General features: G+C 44.3%; 1 protein-coding gene across 7 annotated transcripts in view; it reads left to right on the forward strand.

Moving 5' to 3' along the window:
- Positions 1–19,962, forward strand: part of LOC124592964 (cryptochrome-1-like) — a 180,257-nt gene that overhangs the window by 72,863 nt on the left and 87,432 nt on the right. The window lies entirely within an intron of this gene.

Genomic DNA, 19,962 nt, shown 5'->3' on the forward strand with positions numbered 1-19,962 from the left:
ATTTAGTTTCTTGACGGAACCTTTCTGTTTTTACTCTTCAGAAAATTTCATTCTACCCGTCAGGGGGTAAATACTGCCAGAGTCAACCCACAGTCTTCGTTATAGTGCCATCTACAAGCAGCAATAGTTATGTATGCAGGATGGTATACAATAAAAGCGGAGTTGCAAAACTTAAGTAGTTTTTAATTAGGAATTTAATTGAACGACACTGAAAATTTATGTTTTACGGGAATAGTGAAAAGTTGATTTTTTTCGGAATTTCTTTTACTTTTTTGCGCATTCGCTATCCAGCCTCCTGTGAGAAAGGCACCTGATGCTGACGTGCCGTCAAGCGTAATACACGGCCGCCATCGGCGTATCGCTTCTCGATCGGCTGCTGTGGCCACGACAGCTCTGATCGCCTGGGCCGCTGAGTTATTGAGCGGCTCGGCACTCGAACGCCGGTAGGTGGCAGGTGGGGCCTGCCACGTCAACTCGGCCCTGCTGTGCTCACAGCCGGGCGAAGCAACAGGCCCGAGAAAATGTCTTACGTCACGCATGCTACGACAACTGTCGTCTAAAATATCCTGAGTCGCAGTGTCTCAATAGTACTAAAATGCTACTCTGTTCGTGATCACACGGCAGTAATTTCAGCAGGCACAGTAGATATTTCGATCGCTTGTTTACACTCGAGAGGAAAATTATGGCGGGCGAGGAAGACTCTTGTAACATTTGTCGCTACAGAGGAATAAAGTCGAATAAAAGTAGAATGGGTGGCAGCAGTGGTTAACTCGAGTCACTGCCCCCAGGGCGAACTTTGCCACCCTCTTCTCCCCATCAATCAACATCTCGCCAGTTTCGTGATTGTTTCACGAAGGCCACAGTAATTGACGGGAGCCGGCCAGAGTGGCCGTGCGGTTCTAGGCGCTACTGTCTGGAACCGAGCGACCGCTACGGTCGCAGGTTCGAATCCTGCCTCGGGCATGGATGTGTGTGATGTCCTTCGGTTAGTTAGGTTTAATTAGTTCTAAGTTCTAGGCGACTGATGACCTCAGAAGTTAAGTCGCATAGGGCTCAGAACCATTTGAACCATTTAATTGACGTGAAATTATTAATGAAACAGAAGTCGTGTATTGGATTCCTCAAGGAAGTGTTATAGTCTCCCTGTTGTTCTTAATCTGTACAGTTTGTTAGGGGTGTAAATGCAGATATTGTGATCATTGGTACTTTAATGAGTACCCATTTTAGTGCGTTAGCTGTTTTTATCCAGGCCTAACAGTCTTCCTGCAAACATCTCACATAATTTACTGCCTGATGTTTTCTGCACGGTCGTAACTGCACCACAAAAGTGGGCTACGCCTGTCAAGTACATTTCAGCACCTGACCTGCTGCCCAGGAGAAAAATCAAATGGTTCAAATGGCTCTGAGCACTGTGGGACGTAACATCTATGGTCATCAGTCCCCTAGAACTTAGAGCCACCTAAACCGAAATAACCTGCAGGGTGTTTCAAAAATGAGCGGTATATTTGAAACGGCAATAAAAACTAAACGAGCAGCGATAGAAATACACCGTTTGTTGCAATATGCTTGGGACAACAGTACATTTTCAGGCAAACAAACTTTCGAAATTACAGTAGTTACAATTTTCAACAACAGATGGCGCTGCGGTCTGGGAAACTCTATAGTACGATATTTTCCACATATCCACCATGCGTAGCAATAATATGGCGTAGTCTCTGAATGAAATTACCCGAAACCTTTGACAACGTGTCTGGCGGAATGGCTTCACATGCAGATGAGATGTACTGCTTCAGCTGTTCAATTGTTTCTGGATTCTGGCGGTACACCTGGTCTTTCAAGTGTCCCCACAGAAAGAAGTCACAGGGGTTCATGTCTGGCGAATAGGGAGGCCAATCCACGCCGCCTCCTGTATGTTTCGGATAGCCCAAAGCAATCACACGATCATCGAAATATTCATTCAGGAAATTAAAGACGTCGGCCGTGCGATGTGGCCGGGCACCATCTTGCATAAACCACGAGGTGTTCGCAGTGTCGTCTAAGGCAGTTTGTACCGCCACAAATTCACGAAGAATGTCCAGATAGCATGATGCAGTAATCGTTTCGGATCTGAAAAATGGGCCAATGATTCCTTTGGAAGAAATGGCGGGCCAGACCAGTACTTTTTGAGGATGCAGGGACGATGGGACTGCAACATGGGGCTTTTCGGTTCTCCATATGCGCCAGTTCTGTTTATTGACGAAGCCGTCCAGGTAAAAATAAGCTCCGTCAGTAAACCAAATGCTGCCCACATGCATATCGCCGTCATCAATCCTGTGCACTATATCGTTAGCGAATGTCTCTCGTGCAGCAATGGTAGCGGCGCTGAGGGGTTGCCGCGTTTGAATTTTGTATGGATAGATGTGTAAACTCTGGCGCATGAGATGATACGTGGACGTTGGCGTCATTTGGACCGCAGCTGCAACACGGCGAACGGAAACCCGAGGCTGCTGTTGGATCACCTGCTGCACTAGCTGCGCGTTGCCCTCTGTGGTTGCCGTATGCGGTCGCCCTACCTTTCCAGCACGTTCATCCGTCACGTTCCCAGTCCGTTGAAATTTTTCAAACAGATCCTTTATTGTATCACTTTTCGGTCCTTTGGTTATATTAAACCTCCGTTGAAAACTTCGTCTTGTTGCAACAACACTGTGTTCTAGGCGGTGGAATTCCAACACCAGAAAAATCCTCTGTTCTAAGGAATAAACCATGTTGTCTACAGCACACTTGCACGTTATGAACAGCACACGCTTGCAGCAGAAAGACGACGTACAGAATGGCGCACCCGCAGACTGCGTTGTCTTCTATATCTTTCACATCACTTGCAGCGCCATGTGTTGTTGAAAATTGTAACTACTGTAATTTCGAAAGTTTGTCCGCCTGAAAATGTACCGTTGTCCCAAGCATATTGCAACAAACGGTGTATTTCTATCGCTGCTCGTTTAGTTTTTATTGCCGTTTCAAATATACCGGTCATTTTTGAAACACCCTGTAAGAACAGCACACAACACACAGCCATCACGAGGCAGAGAAAATCCCTGACCCCGCCGGGAATCGAACCCAGGAACCCAGGCGTGGGAAGCGAGAACGCTACCGCACGACCACGAGATGCGGGCCCGCCCATGAGAAAATAAGCATTTAATAGCTTACTTTTGCCACATGTGCTTGGTTGTATTAATCATGTGCTTGGTTGTATTAACCAAACTAAAAACGTACTACTAATCGCTGTACTTATTAGTCCTCAAATGCAGTAAATACTGATGTAATGCTATTCAGTGCACTGTCCTCAGTCACTAACAAAAATATCTGCAATTATACACCTAACACCCTGTATAAACAATTTAGAAGACGTTCTGAGGAGCCCTGTTTGATTGCTTATAATGACACTGCAGTTTACCATCTAGAAATCAGAATAACAAAATCAATGGTGCAAAGTGATTTAGACAGTATATCTATATGGTGCGAAAAGTGGTAAACAGTAAAAAGTGCGAGGTCCTCCACATGAGTACTAAAACACGTTAAATTTTGGTTACGCGATAAATCGCACAAATTGAGAGGTTATCACTTCAACTAAATATATAGGGATTACAATTACGAACAACTTAAATTGGAACCATCACATAAAAAATGTTATGGAGAAGGCGAACCAAAGATTAAGTTTTACTGGCAGTACTCTTAGAAGGTGCCCACCAGTTTCCTCCTCCGAATGCGAAAATATTTTGTTGACGTACACCTACACAGGGGAAAAATGCTCACTGTAATAAAATAAGAAAAATCAATGCTCGCACGGGATTTAGGTGTTGATTTTTCCCACTTGCTATTCGACAATGGAACTGTCGAGAAATAGTCTGAAAATGGTTCTAACAAGGGAATCTCCCCATCGCACCCCCCTCAGATTTAGTTATAAGTTGGCACAGTGGATAGGCCTTGAAAAACTGAACACAGATCAATCGAGAAAACAGGAAGAAGTTGTGTAGAACTGCGAAAAAATAAGCAAAATATACAAACTGAGTAGTTCAAGGGAAGATAAGCAACAATAAGGACGATAGGAACGCAGGAGCGCCGTGGTATCGTGGTAACGTGAGCAGCTGCGGAACGAAAAGTCTTAGGTTCAAATCTTCCATCAAGCGTAAATTTTAATTTTTTATTTTCAGTTTATGTGACAAACTCTTATGTTTTCATCACTTTTTTGGGAGTGATTATCACATCCACAAGAAAACCTAAATCGGGCAAGGTAGAAGAATCTTTTTACCCATTCGCCAAGTGTACAAGTTAGGTGGGTCGACAACATATTCCTGTCATGTGACGCACATGCCGTCACCAGTGTCGTATAGAATATATCAGATGTGTTGTCCTGTGGAGGAATCGGTTGACCTATGACCTTACGATCAAATGTTTTCTGTTCCCATTGGAGAGGCACGTCCTTTCGTCTACTAATCGCACGGTTTTGCAGTGCGGTCGCAAAACACAGACACTAAACTTATTACAGTGAACAGAGATGTCAATGAACGAACGGACAGATAATAACTATGCAAAAATAAAGAAAGTAAAATTTTCGGTTGAGGGAAGACTTGTACCAAGGATCTCTCGTTCAGTAGCTGCTCACGCTACCACGGGACCACGGCGCTTCTAAGCACGCTTCTTCCATGATGTTGCTTATGTGGCATATGGACTACTCAGTTTGTATATTTTGCTTATTTTTTCACAGTTCCACACAACTTCTTGCTGTTTTCTCAATTGATCTGTGTTCAGTTTATCAAGGCCTATCCACTGTGCCAACTTATAACTAAATCTGAGGGGGGTGCGATGGGGAGGTTCCCTTGTAAGAACCCTTTGCCAAACACTTAAGTCTGAGTTGCAGAGTAGTCATGAAGATGCATGTGCTCGCGCTGTTTAGCTTGTTTACACGTTTATTCAGATCAACACGAATTTGGAATGGAGTGAAATACGCAGTTCGTGCTCAGTGTTTAGCGTCGATGCATCTAGATCATGGGGTCCTGGTTTTGGTTCCCAGCTGGGTCAGAGATTTGCTTCGCTCGGGAATTGGGTGTTTGTATTGTTCTAATAATACCCTCATCTTAACCATAAAGATGCACAAGTTGCCGAAGTGGCGTGAAATAGACAAAGGGGGTTGAGAGGAAGACAAACATCCTCCTGAAAAGAAGTCCCTTGTCTTATCTCTTACTGTGCTGTCCGACCTAGATTATACTGACTTCCGAAATGGATTTGTCTTAGACCTACTGTCGGTATTATAGGTGCTCCGACGTACCATGTACCAACACACTTTTCTACTGTATTAAGCCCATTAGTATGTTAGTGTTCCTATAATATTAGAAATTCAGAAGCCCTCATAAGCCGATCAAATGAACGGTGTTTGATTGATAGTGATATTCTAGTTAGTTTTGATGTCCTATCTCTTTTTACTGCCGTTCCTCCGACCGATTCGTCATGCTTAATTACATTAGGTTTGGTGTTGCATTAAATAATCTGTTTCGACAAGTCTTGACTATCATTTACTTTTTATCCAGTGACCAGTTTTATGAGCAGGCATATGGAGTTTCGTTGCGGAGTCCTCTGTCACCTATTGTTAGCAGTTTGTTTGTGGAAGACTTCGAGGAACGTGCTCTGGAATTGGTGGCATTGAAACCCGCATGCGTTCTAACATACGTAGATGATGCTTTTGTTATTTCGTCTCATTGCGACGAGAGTTTGCTCAGCTTGTTAGAATATCTCAATTCAATCCGTCTCAATATTCACTTCACTATGGAGTGGAAAAAGATGGCTGTCTTCTCTTCCTTGATATAGTGATCAGAGAAAGGAGGATGGAACGATGGGACGTGACGTTTATAGGAAGCCAACTCAGACTGATTTGTGATTCAGCTGGATAGTTGCAACCATTTGGCTCAACGTGAAAGGGCACTTCGTACCTTGGTTCACAAGGCGCATGTCATCTCAGACCCTGAAAGTTTGTCAGCTGAATTAGCCCACTTTGAAGTTACATTTCTCCAGAAAAGATGCAGTGCTTTCGCCCAGCTGTGTAATTTGGTGAGTGATGCCCCGCGACGTGCGATCTTGGGAGTTATAGAAGAGGCCGATGTTCGATTACGGCAGTGGCACCCGACTTGAGCGTAATTACCCCCTGATGGGTAAAAAGAAAATTTCTAATGGGTAAAAGGAAAACGGGTTCCATGAAGATTTAGTGACAACTCTAAACTAATTTGTTTAAAATAATCGACATTGCCTAAATTTCGGTAGACTGCAATATACACTGACATGACAAAAGTCGTGCAGTGCCTTCTAATATTGTGTCAGGCGTCCTCTAGTCCGGCCTAGCGCGGCAGCTGGACATGGCATAAACTCAGCAAGTCGTTGGAAGTCCCCTGCAGAAATATTCAACCTTACAGCCTCTATAATCGTCCATAATTGCGAAAGTGTTGCCGGTGCAGGATTGTGTGCGCGAACTGACCTCTCGATTATGTCCCGTAAAATTTCAGTGGGATTCGTGCTGGGCGATCTGGGTGGCCAAATTATTCGCTTGAACTGTCCAGAACTTTCTTCAAACCAATCGCGAATAATTGTGGCCCGGTGACATGGCGCACTGTCATCCACAAAAATTCCATCACTGTTCGGAAACATGAAGTTCGTGAATAGTTGCAAATGGTCTCCAAGTAGCCGAACGTAACCATTTCCAGTCAATGGTCGGTTCAGTTGGACCGGAGGATCCAGTTCATTCCATGTAAACACAGCCCACACCATTACGAAGTCACCGCCAGCTTGGACTGTGCCTTTTGATAACTTAGGTCCATAGCTTCGTGGGGCTGCGCCGCACTCGAACACCACCATCAGCTCTTAACAACTGAAATCGGGAGTCATCTGTCCAGGCCGTGACGTTCCATGGAACACGCCTATCTCACTACTGACTACTAGTGTTAGACACATACGATTACTGTCAACAAGCATGGGCCTGAAGATGATGTTGTAACAACATCGAAACTAGTTGCCAATAAAACCAACACCTTAATACAGCTGGAGGAATTACGTCATTTTTAACATATATTATACCAGTTGACGTCCCAAGTCGTCCGTCTTAATTATAGATATACGAAGATTAAAAACGTGTTAGTTTCAATTATCTGAACAGTAACTACACTACTGGCCATTAAAATTCCTACACCACGAAGATAACGTGCTACAGACGCGAAATTTAACCGACAGGAAGAAGATGCTGCGATATGCAAATGATTAGCTTTTAGAGCATTCACACAAGGTTGGCGCCGGTGGCGACACCTACAACAAGCTGACATGAGGAAAGTTTCCAATCGACTTCTCATACACAAACAGCAGTTGACCGGCGTTGCTTGGTGAAACGTTGTGATGCTTCGTGTAAGGAGGAGAAATGCGTACCATCACGTTTCCGACTTTGATAAAGGTCGGATTGTAGCCTATTGCGATTGCGATTTATCGTATCGTGACATTGCTGCTCGCGTTGGTCGAGATCCAATGACTGTTAGCAGAATATGGAATCGTTGGGTTCAGGAGGGTAATACGGAACGCCGTGATGGATCCCAACGGCCTCGTAACACTAGCAGTCGAGATTACAGGCATCTTATCCACATGGCTGTAAGGGATCGTGCAGCCACGTCTCGATACCTAAGTCAACAGATGGGGACGTTTGCAAGACAACAACCATCTGCACCAACAGTTCGACGACGTTTGCAGCAGCATGGACTATCAGCTCGGAGACCATGGCTGCGGTTACCCTTGACGCTGCATCACAGACAGGAGCGCCTGCGATGGTGTACTCAACGACGAACCTGGGTGCGCAAATGGCAAAACGTCATTTTTTCGGATGAATCCAGGTTCTTTTTACAGCTTCATGATGGTCGCATCCGTGTCTGGCGACATCGCGGTGAACGCACATTGGAAATGTGTATTCGTCATCGCCATACTGGCTTATCAACCGGCGTGATGGTAGGGGGTGCCAACGGTTACACGTCTCGGTCACCTCTTGTTCGCATTGACGGCACTTTGAACAGTGGACGTTACATTTCAGATGTGTTACGACCCGTGGCTCTATCCTTCATTCGATCCGTGCGAAACCCTACATTTCAGCAGGATAATGCACGGCCGCATGTTGCAAGGCCTGCACGGCCCTTTCTGGATAGAGAAAATGTTCGACTGCTGCCCCTGGCCACGACATTCTCCAGATGTCTCACCAATTGAAAACGTCTGGTCAATGGTGACCGAGCGAATGGCTCGTCGCAATACGCCAGTCACTACTCTTGATGATCTGTGGTATCGTGTTGAAGCTGCAAGGGCAGCTGAACCTGTACACGCCGTCTAAGCTCTGTTTGACTCAATGCCGAGGCGTATCAAAGCCGTTATTACGTCTAGAGGTGGTTGTTCTGGGTACTGATTTCTCAGGATCTATGCACCCAAATTGCGTGAAACTGTAATCACATGTCAGTTCTAGTATAATATATTTGTCCAATGAATACCCGTTTATCATCTTCATTTCTTCTTGGTGTAGCAATTTTAATGGACAGTAGTGTATAATTTTTATATAAGTTTTCTCTTTCAAAATAGGAATGTCAATTCTTGCAGACTTATGTTTAGTTAGGTCCCAGGCTTTGTATAGGGTATTGCATGGCATATGATCTCGTCCCGAGGGGATGGTTTCGCAAATACTGGGAACCACTGGATTACAGGGGAGAGCGAGAGGAAAAACGCATGGCCGTGCGGCTGACAGGAAAATCGAAAATAAAGCGGGGGCGCGTTGGTGCGCGTGGCCACGGGCGCACACAGCGGGCAACGTGGGTGGGTGTGCGGCTGAGCGGGGCGCCTGTGGGCCAACGTGACACCCGGGCCCCACGTGCAGCGCGAGTCTTGGGCCGCCCGCCGCCGTGCTATAAGCCACCGATCACGGGCCTCGCCGAGCGCCGCGTATACCGGGTGGTTATAATTAAACTTCGGCTACTCGAGCCCGTGTAGACGCAAAACTATTTTACCGCAAGAGTTCCCAACTTCATAGGATTTATGTTCAGACTGTGCGCTGCGGGATTTCCGTTGTTAGCGGTGTTAGGCTGTTAGTATCATCACTTGCCGTTAGGCGTCGGTACTGGTACCGTGTTACGACTGATATGAGAGAACGTTTTGCTGTAGAAAATATTTATCATTTAAAATTCAATGTACTTTTGCCCTCACAACTACTGAAACATGACGTTAATGATGTGGCACATAAATTGAACCAGTACTTAACTGAACTACCGTTCTTTGAAGAAGTATCACTCTTTGTGATTAAAAAGAGACTAACGGGAGAGATTCTTCAATACAAGCAAACGAGCATAGACGCCCTTAATTGTGTATTGTGTTTTATTTATCTCATAGCTTACATTTGCAATCCATTTGGTTTGCGTACAGGAGACATGTCAGAAATTTATAAAACAGTTACAATGATTTTTACATTAATAAATAATAGCACTATTATAAATAATAATACTACAGGGTGAAAAGTATTTAAACCGACAAGGTCTGGGAGGTTGTAGGGGACATCAAAACAAATATTTTTCCCTAAAGTCATTTTTTCCTATGAGGAGTATTTAAACTGGTAGAGGAAGATTTCTCTGGCGGTAGATAATTAAACCAACAAACACTTTTCCATTTTTTTACGACCAAAAGACAACAATTAGGTAGCAGATACGGCCCAATTAAACAGTCCCCAACAACACCGATCCACACATTAACGAAGAACCGCACTTGGTGAGCGCTAGTAACTGTGGCATGTGGGTTATCCTCACTCCAAACATGCGAATTGTGCATGTTGAAGACACCATCACCCCCGAACGTTGCTTCATCGGTAAACAACACAGAGGATGGAAGTGTAGGTTGCATTTCACACAGTTCCAGGTACCACTGCGAAAACTGTGCTCTGGGTGGATAATCAACTGGTTCCAGGTTGTGGACATGCTGTAAGTGAAATGGACATAACAATTGCTCTCGAAGGACTGTTCTTACATTCGTCTGATTCGTCCCCATCTTACGCGCAATTTCACGAGCGCTGATTGAAGGATCCCGCTCCACACGCTGCAAGACAGCTTCCTCAAATTGCAGCGTTCTTACCGTGCGACGGCGTCCCTGTCCAGGTAATCTGCTAAATGACCCGGTCTCATGCAGACGTTGGTACACAGCAGCAAAGGTCGTACGATGCTGGATACGGCGATTATGATATTGTTGTTGATAAACCCGCTGTGCAGCTCGTCCGTTGTGGTGCACCACGTAGTACGCACCAACCATATCAGTGTACTCACTCCAGGTCTATCGCTACATTAGTAAACAGAGACATTGCACTACTGCACTGGTGGACAGCAGTTGCCTACAACTGAAGAGCCTAATACCGCCTCTAACAACTGAAGAGCGTAATACGGCCTCCACCGGTTTAAATAATCCTCATAGGAAAAAATGACATTAGGGAAAAATATTTGTTTTGATGTCCCCTACAGCGTCCCAGAATTTGTCGGTTTAAACACTTTTCACCCTGTATAAGGATATTTCTTGGAATGTGTAACACATTGTATCCAGCTCAGATTTCCAGTCCGTTCCGCATGAATTCATCCACTGAGTAATAACACTTCAGAGTCAGTACCTCATATAGCTTTCTTTTCAGTGAACCTGAATTCATCTGCATCAACTTGTTCCCTTTTAATTTATTACAAATTTTCATTCCCATGTATTGAGGTCCCTGGGCATACAGTCTGAGGCGGTGGGTGCGGAGCATTAAATTCTATTTGTTTGTATTATCATGTGAATGGACAAACTGGTTTCCCTCAAATAATTCATGTGTGGTGTACAAAAATATAATAATCTCATATATGTATAAGGATGGAAGAGTTAATATTTTAAGTTTTCTAAATAATGGTCGACATGGTTCTTTGTGATTTGCAGTGCACATATTTGGAATGATTTTTTTCTTTATTTTTAGTATCCGCACTATGTTTGTCGAGTTACCCCAAAAAACAATACCATACCTAATAATGGATACGAAATAGCTTATATACGCTACTTCTCGTGTGTCCATGTCATTTGAAGTTGATAATATGTGCATTGCAAAATTCAAAGCTGCTCACTTTGTTTGCCAAGTATTCAATGTGAGCCAGTCAGCTCAAATTTTTATCTACATTTAAACCTAAGAATTTGATTGAGTCAACTTCTTCTATACCTTGGTTGTTGTGTACAATCTTAATCTGCTCACATTTTGACTGTTTGGTTTTGAACTGCATCACGTGAGTCTTTGATGTATTTAGATTCAACCCATTTAGCTGAAACGTGAGTCTGTCATGCAAGCGTTTTTAACATGATAATATTAAGTTGTCTCTTCCTCTATGAATAGATGATGAATGCAGCTAGCCGCTAACTTTGTGTAATGTCTTGTCTGTATAGACGTGTATCTGTTGTCTTTAAGACCCTTTCACCTTCACACATAAATCTATACAGTTATGTAAGGGCCTCCCGTGTCTTGGCTGATCCGTGATACGACAGGCGAAAAGTTATACTAATGGAGGATTATTAATATTATCTCTATTTTCATTCGCTCTCTCTCTTTCTCTCCTTTATCTATGTACAGTTTTTATTATAATATTTCATTACGTGAAATCAGCCAAATAGGATCTTTGGTGGAGTCCTTCGTCTTGGTAATCAGCGGCTGGCTTGCTGTAAAAGATCTTTACATTTATTATTACTGTTAAACACTGTATTCAGTCGGGAGAATCAATCGTGTGGACAATTTGTTCCTTTTACGAAACGCTCTCTCGTCAGCTAAACGATCCCGTGACTAAACGCGCCGCTCTTCGTTGGATCTTCTCTATCTCCTCTATCAGGCCTACCTGGTAGGGATCCCAAATAGATGAACACTTCTCAGGAATCGGGCGAACAAGCGCCTTATAAGCTACTTCTTTCGTGGATGAATTACTTTCGTTGTCCTACGACCACTCGTTTCTCATGGGGCCCCTCTCAAACATCGGAAGTTTAATTACAACCATCCTGTAGACTGTACAGTTAATGGCGGGGTAAGCATTTGACCGATTTTCTGGTCTGTGCCATTCACGTGTTGCTTCGCATCAGCGTTCTAGATTTTCAGTTTTTTCTAACTGACGTTTCATATTCTTCTCGGAATTACGGGATGACTCAGCTAAGACAGGCCAACACAAACATATCCACAACGACTAGTTACAGGGTTGTCAGAAACAGTCTGAAAAGCTTGTAAGGGTGCTGCAGGGTAGCTTGTGCTCAGAAATAGTTGCGAAGAGAAAAATCTATACTTTGTGCCGTTTCCGAGTAAATTAACATTGAAGTTAGCCAATCAGACCGTTGCGCGCCGAAATTTATGCGGCCCGCCAGAGTCGGTGTCGCCAAACATGTTCTTCGTATCGTTTCCTAAAACCGAACAAGAGCGCGATACGAAAATCGGGCGTAGGACGGTAGTAACGATCAATCCGGAACCAAACGGTGAGCAGTCTCGTGCGCTATCGCCTACGCTGTGGGAACAACTGACGCTAACTGTATCTGGCGGACCACTTGAATTCGCGCGCAACGGCTTGATTGGCCAACTTCAATACTAATTAACTCGGAAACAGCTCAACGTATCAAAAAAATGGTTCAAATGGCTCTGAGCACTAAGGGACTTAACATCTGAGGTCATCAGTCCCCTAGAACTTAGAACTACTTAAACCTAACTAACCTAAGGACATCACACACATCCATGCCCGAGGCAGGATTCGAACCTGCGACCGTAGCGGTCGCGCGGTTCCGGACTGAAGCGCCTAGAACCGCTTGGCCACACCAGCCGGTTCAACGTATCAAACATTTTTCTTAATAATCATTAACCTATGCTGCAAAGGCCTCACAAGCTTTTCAGACTGTTTCTTGACACGCTGTACATCGAAATGCGGCTTTAGCAGTGTGGCGAACTGTCTGATGTATACGAGTAATTTTTAATATTTATAGCTGCTGAATTATGACAGCGATTCTTTTTTATTTCGTGTAATAACTTTATAGTAATTCTGTCAGAGACGACAAAAGACGAGAAAGAGCAGCTGAAGAAGAACCACCCGTGCTCCATGCGATCGAGCATTATCATCCATCAATACGAAGCTTGGGCCCACAGCACCTCGCAACAATCGCAGATGAGCTCCCAAGATCTCGTCTGATACCTGACAGCAGCTAAACCTTGCCGATTCACCCGTACAGTTTCATGAAGAGGGGTCCGAGTGGTCAACATAATACCTGCCCACACCATTAGTGATCCTCCCTTACATCGGTCTCTTTCCACAATGTTTGGGTTCTACGTTCCCTCCAGATGCGAATTGATTGAGAATCACTCTCCAGAGTAAACCGGGACTCTTTTGTGAAAATAACATTGGCCCACTCTTTGACCGTCCAGGTGGAATGTCGATGACTCCACTCTAGACGTTCGTTTCTGTGAAGATGTGTCAGCGGTAGATTCAGCAGGTCTCCGACAATAAAGGCCACTCTGCCAAAGCCTTGCGCACGCCGTTTGTCTCGATACAACACGTCCAGTAGATGCTGCGAGCTCACACGCCAGTTGCCTTGCAGTACTCAGGCGGTACTGTCGTGCCCTTACAGCCAAATAACGCTCCTCTCTTCAGAAATCATACGTGATCGATGCTTCGATATACAGTTTCAGTCTCTATGAACTGACGCCACATCCGAGAAACAACAGAAGATTCGCATTAAGCCATCGGGCCATATCAGTTTGCGACTGCCCTGCTTTCTTTCTTTCTATGGCTCTCCACTACAGAGAGTCTGGTAGGTATCTTCTCTGTGTCATAACGCACCATCTGTGACTGTGTGACCGCTACGGTCGCAGGTTCGAATCCTGCCTCGGGCATGGATGTGTGTGTCGTCCTTAGTTAGGTTTAAGTAGTTCTAAGTTCTAGGGGACTGATGACCTCAGATGTTAAGTCCCATAGTGCTCAGAACCATTTTGTGACTGTGTACACAGTGATTGTACAGGGTGTTTCAAAAATGACCGGCATATTTGAAACGGCAATAAAAACTAAACGAGCAGCGATAGAAATACACCGTTTGTTGCAATATGCTTGGGACAACAGTACATTTTCAGGCAGACAAACTTTCGAAATTACAGTAGTTACAATTTTCAACAACAGATGGCGCTGCGGTCTGGGAAACTCTATAGTACGATATTTTCCACATATCCACCATGCGTAGCAATAATATGGCGTAGTCTCTGAATGAAATTACCCGAAACCTTTGACAACGTGTCTGGCGGAATGGCTTCACATGCAGATGAGATGTACTGCTTCAGCTGTTCAATTGTTTCTGGATTCTGGCGGTACACCTGGTCTTTCAAGTGTCCCCACAGAAAGAAGTCACAGGGGTTCATGTCTGGCGAATAGGGAGGCCAATCCACGCCGCCTCCTGTATGTTTCGGATAGCCCAAAGCAATCACACGATCATCGAAATATTCATTCAGGAAATTAAAGACGTCGGCCGTGCGATGTGGCCGGGCACCATCTTGCATAAACCACGAGGTGTTCGCAGTGTCGTCTAAGGCAGTTTGTACCGCCACAAATTCACGAAGAATGTCCAGATAGCATGATGCAGTAATCGTTTCGGATCTGAAAAATGGGCCAATGATTCCTTTGGAAGAAATGGCGGCCCAGACCATTACTTTTTGAGGATGCAGGGACGATGGGACTGCAACATGGGGCTTTTCGGTTCCCCATATGCGCCAGTTCTGTTTATTGACGAAGCCGTCCAGGTAAAAATAAGCTCCGTCAGTAAACCAAATGCTGCCCACATGCATATCGCCGTCATCAATCCTGTGCACTATATCGTTAGCGAATGTCTCTCGTGCAGCAATGGTAGCGGCGCTGAGGGGTTGCCGCGTTTGAATTTTGTATGGATAGAGGTGTAAACTCTGGCACATGAGACGATACGTGGACGTTGGCGTCATTTGGACCGCAGCTGCAACACGGCGAACGGAAACCCGAGGCCGCTGTTGGATCACCTGCTGCACTAGCTGCGCGTTGCCCTCTGTGGTTGCCGTACGCGGTCGCCCTACCTTTCCAGCACGTTCATCCGTCACGTTCCCAGTCCGTTGAAATTTTTCAAACAGATCCTTTATTGTATCGCTTTTCGGTCCTTTGGTTACATTAAACCTCCGTTGAAAACTTCGTCTTGTTGCAACAACACTGTGTTCTAGGCGGTGGAATTCCAACACCAGAAAAATCCTCTGTTCTAAGGAATAAACCATGTTGTCTACAGCACACTTGCACGTTGTGAACAGCACACGCTTACAGCAGAAAGACGACGTACAGAATGGCGCACCCACAGACTGCGTTGTCTTCTATATCTTTCACATCACTTGCAGCGCCATCTGTTGTTGAAAATTGTAACTACTGTAATTTCGAAAGTTTGTCCGCCTGAAAATGTACTGTTGTCCCAAGCATATTGCAACAAACGGTGTATTTCTATCGCTGCTCGTTTAGTTTTTATAGCCGTTTCAAATATACCGGTCATTTTTGAAACACCCTGTACATGTGGAGTTACTACCTTGTTTCATAAGTGCCCTGACGTCATCGTTGGCATGGTTGTCAGTTGACCGGAATTCCATCTTCCGTGCATAACACGATCGTACGGACATCTGGTTGACAGTTGGTATGATTATGTCATGAATTAGACACACGACGGGGGGAAATAGCGCGGTTTGTTGCTTTAATTTTAGACACCAATGTATTTCAGTCCATCTTCTCAGAGAATCACGCACCCTTAGAAATATATTCGTATTTCGTCACATGCATTGGTCACACGTTCCTGTAAAGTCCGCCCATTGTTGATGCGTTGAGCATTCGCCGAGCCTTTTTAAAGTCCCTATAGCCAGAAATTCAACTACTTTAGGTCTGGTGAAGGGGATGGCCATGGGACCGGACCTCCTGGACCACGAAACGTTACAGTTAGGTACTGTTCCATTGTCGAGTCCTGCCCGCATCTCGTGGTCGTGCGGTAGCGTTCTCGCTTCCCACGCCCGGGTTCCCGGGTTCGATTCCCGGCGGGGTCAGGGATTTTCTCTGCTTCGTGATGGCTGGGTGTTGTGTGCTGTCCTTAGGTTAGTTAGGTTTAGGTAGTTCTAAGTTCTAGAGGACTTATGACCACAGCAGTTGAGTCCCATAGTGCTCAGAGCCATTTTTGAACCATTGTCGAGTCCCGAGCGTGGATTTTGCCAGGGACTGAGCGACAGGTGTTCCTGTCGAAGGAAGTTCAGTCTGTTGACCTGAGTGAGAGGGAGATTTGATTGTCAGGCGTGAATTCCCTGAGATGGATATAGATGATTTGAGGAGAATAACCATTCAGAATGTGCAATTAACCTTCAAGTTTATTCTGAATCTCAATTTGCGGAGTGACTTTTCTAAGTGAGGTGCCTCCACATTAAAGTCAGTTCCTTATGCAGAGACAGTGACTGCTTATCGCTATTCCGACTGCTAACTGAAATCCTCGTGTAAATCTAAGATCTGAAGAGCCTTGAAGCTATCTAACTCCAGGTTGTAACTCAGACTGCTACTTCTTTCTACATGTTTCTGTGATCCTAGACCCCAGTTCCTAGCATTTTGTCCGCCTTCGCCTTCGATCCCACCAGTCCCTGACATGACGCGGCGTCGTAGGCTTCACACCGCCTCATTGGATATCTTGATTGGTTATTCTCCAGAAATCTTTCAAAGAGTGAGAGGAGAGGGTAGAAAGCCCTTTCCTACATGGCTAAGGAATCCATCCTAAACCTTCCATTGGCTCCTCATGACGTAGCGTAGTCTCCAACACAAGCCGCTCTCTCTTTCTTTTTTTTCCTCTGCTTCAATTGTTGCCCTTTTATTACCGAAGGACCTTGCTTAATTTATTATGCCACGTTATTTATCCTTTACTGTCTAACTCTTTGCTTCATTAATTCTATCATCTAATTTATCGTTTCCTGTCTAAGGACTTCGCTTCATAGATTATGTTACCTCATTCAGTCTTTTATCGCCTAAGGACTTCGCCTCAAATATCTCGTCAAATAACTTATTTCAGTAGGCCTTCCATATTGCGCTCTTCTGGCCAAACATGTATGTACTCGGGTCTTCTTCTTCCACGCCAAAATTCCGTTTCTGCTATCGATATTGTTCGCAGAACTTGTCTTTTCGCTATGAACACGACAGCATGACCCTTAGAAAATAATTGGTGCGCCGTCGTGCGTATACCACTCTTGTCTTTCTGCAAGGGTAAAGTACTCCAATAGCGCTGGCAGTACATCGCTCAGAAATCGTGATACACAGCACAGGCTAATCTGTTTGGTAACGTATGTGGCCCCATCCCAATGTGTATGTCGTTGACAATTCCTGCCCATACGTTGCGTTGATACTGAAACGATCCTGATGCCTCATGCCCGTGATTTCCAAGGATTTGGTTTTGCCCACACGTGCGTGTTGTAATTTACTGTGTCATCTCTTGTGAATCGTTCCTCATCTGTAAATAAAATGCAGCATGCGAATTGCGGATCTTCAGCGGCCCATATCTCAATTCTCAACTGGTATTTATTTCCGAACCAAGGGCGCCCATATCCGTGGTCAACGACCCCCTCCCCCCCCCCCCCCCCCCACCTTTGCGGCCTTGTTCTCATCGAAAGGGAAAAAAACTTAGTTTATTCAGGTGTTTTTATTTCGAGAAAAGGATTTTAAAAAAGTCGTTAATACGCAGGTTTTTTGCTTGGTCGGAATTGGAACTTTTTATGGCTACTTGCAGGTTCCCATTCGTCTTCCAAAATATTAAAAATACCGCATACCCCCAAGTATAGGCTCCCCTTAAAAAAACTAGCGTATGAGCGCCATTGTTCCAGACATGTCATTATAGGAAATTTTCTTCTAGTGTGACAAGTAATTTATAAGTGACTCTTCGTTTTAAAACACTCACTATAAGCCTTGTGCAAGGACTGGCGAAACACTAATGTTTGAGCAGATGTGTTACATATATAAGTGGGACGGGAGAAGGATAACAAGTCTAATGACGTGAAGCAGCCGATCGCATAGTATCACTTATAGGCAGAGCAAATGATGCGTTTCATCCACTTGGAAACTACTGTTTGATTGTCTAGTCCTTTCTTTTTAGAAACTGAAGCAGATCTCCGATTGTTAACTATTTCAGTATTCAGAGCTGCAGAAAAGTATTTTGTTCGTCATTAACCGCTCGTTTCCGTTACAGAGTAATCACAGTTGTTGTTGTTGTGGTCTTCAGTCCTGAGACTGGTTTGGTGCAGCTCTCCATGCTACCCTGTCCTGTGCAAGCTTCTTCATCTCCCAGTACTTACTGCAACCTACATCCTTCTGAATCTGCTTAGTGTATTCATCTCTTGGTTTCCCTCTACGATTTTTACCCTCCACGCTGCCCTCCAATGCTAAATTTGTGATCCCTTGATGCCTCAGGACATGTCCTACCAACTGGTCCCTTTTTCTTGTCAAGTTGTGCCACAAACTCCTCTTCTCCCCAATTCTATTCAATACTTCCTCATTAGTTATGTGATCTACCCATCTAATCTTCAGCATTTTTCTGTAGCACCACATTTCGAAAGCTTCTATTCTCTCCTTGTCCAAACTATTTACCGTCCATGTTTCACTTCCATACATGGCTACACCCCATACAAATACTTTCAGAATCGATTTCCTGACCCTTAAATCTATACTCGATGTTAACAAATTTCTCTTCTTCAGAAACACTTTCCTTGCCATTGCCAGTCTACATTTTATATCTTCTCTACTTCGACCATCATCAGTTATTTTGCTCCCCAAATAGCGAAACTCCTTTACTACGTTAAGCGTCTCATGTCCTAATCTAATTTCCTCAACATCACCCGCTTAATTCGACTACGTTCCATTATCCTCGTTTTGCTTTTGTTGATGTTCATCTTATATCCTCCTTTCAAGACACTGTCCATTCCGTTCAGCTGCTCTTCCAAGTCCTTTGCTGTCTCTGACAGAATTACAATGTCATCGGCGAACCTCAAAGTTTTTATTTCTTCTTCATGGATTTTAATACCTACTCCGAATTTTTCTTTTGTTTCCTCTACTGCTTGCTCAATATACATGTTGAATAACATCGGGGAGAGGCTGCAACCCTGTCTCACTCCCTTCCCAACCACTGCTTCCCTTTCATGCCCCTCGACTCTTATAACTGCCATCTGGTTTCTGTACAAATTGTAAATAGCCTTTCGCTCCCTGTATTTCACCCCTGCCACCTTTAGAATTTGAAAGAGAGTATTCCAGTCAACATTGTCAAAAGCTTTCTCTAAGTCTACAAATGTAGGTTTGCCTTTCCTTAACCTTTCTTCGAAGATAAGTCGTAAGGTCAGTATTGCCTCACGTGTTCCAAAATTTCTACGAAATCCAAACTGATCTTCCCCGAGGTCGGCTTCTACCAGTTTTTCCATTCGTCTGTAAAGAATTCGTGTTAGTTTTTTGCAGCTGGGACTTATAAAACTGATATTTCGGTAATTTTCATATCTGTCAACACCTGCTTTCTTGGTACGTTAATATCAGACAGTTTACAACATTTTGATGACAGATGAGTAAAGCACACTCGCGTGAGTGAGATACCTGATCTCATTTAGAAAAAGCATAAACAGTTATACTTACCAGAAGTTATTCACACTTAATGTCTAGAAAGACGGCAATTGTTTCGCATTTTTCCGTGCACAAGCACGAAATGACCAGTATTAAAATCATTTGTGCCGTATGTCAGTCGTTATTCCTGCGGTTTCTGTTCTAAATTGTGCATGAAGAGCATTTTTGTAATCGGATTTGAAAATGGTGATACTTTCCACCGTGACATGACACTGGTCGAGACTGCCCGCACTCAAATAGTTCGTAAGCC

The sequence above is a fragment of the Schistocerca americana genome, chromosome 2 (assembly GCF_021461395.2).
Source record: "Schistocerca americana isolate TAMUIC-IGC-003095 chromosome 2, iqSchAmer2.1, whole genome shotgun sequence".
NCBI lineage: Eukaryota > Metazoa > Arthropoda > Insecta > Orthoptera > Acrididae > Schistocerca > Schistocerca americana.